The sequence below is a fragment of the Galeopterus variegatus genome, unplaced genomic scaffold (genome assembly GCF_000696425.1).
Source record: "Galeopterus variegatus unplaced genomic scaffold, G_variegatus-3.0.2 Scaffold723, whole genome shotgun sequence".
NCBI classification, from domain to species: domain Eukaryota; kingdom Metazoa; phylum Chordata; class Mammalia; order Dermoptera; family Cynocephalidae; genus Galeopterus; species Galeopterus variegatus.
Genome location: NW_007726834.1, coordinates 5,338 through 6,041, shown reverse-complemented (window position 1 = coordinate 6,041; position 704 = coordinate 5,338).

The following is a 704-nucleotide window of genomic DNA, read 5'->3' as shown; positions in this document are numbered from 1 at the left end:
TGTAAGCAATAAATTTCATTTTCTTTATAAATCACCCAGTTTCAAGTATTTTGTTATAAGCCACAAAAACGGACTAATACAGTATGGTACATTTGTTATAGTTAATGAATCGATATCGATATATTATTATTAACTCAAGTCCATAATTTATTCAAAATTTCTTAGTTTTTACCTAGTGTCCTTTTTCTGTTCCAAGATTCATCCCAGGATACCTCGTTACACTTCGTCATCATTTCTCCTGAGGTGCCTCTTGGCTGGGACACTTTCCCAGACTTCCCTCGTTGTTGAGGACCTTGACGGTGTGGGGAGTCCGGGTCCGGTACAGGAGGATGCTCTGTTGGAATGTTTTTCTCGTAGACTGGGGCTATGGGTTTGGGGAGCAAAACCACAGAGGTAAAGGGCCATTTCACCACATCAAATCCAGGGGACATACTACCCACATGACTTATGACTGTTGCTGTTGACCTTGAGCGCCTGGCCGAGGTGGCGTTTGTCAGGTGTCTCCACCTGGGGTTACTCTGCCTCCTTCCATACAGAACTCTTAAGAAGGTGGTTACGCACAGCCCGCGGTTAGGGAGCGGGGAGTTGCGTCCCCCCTGTTTCAGGGTGAAGAATCTATGTAACTTCTTTGAAATTCTGCACAAGAGATTTGTCTCTTCTTCCCCACTTATTAACTTATTCAATCCTTTATGCATCTCAGTATG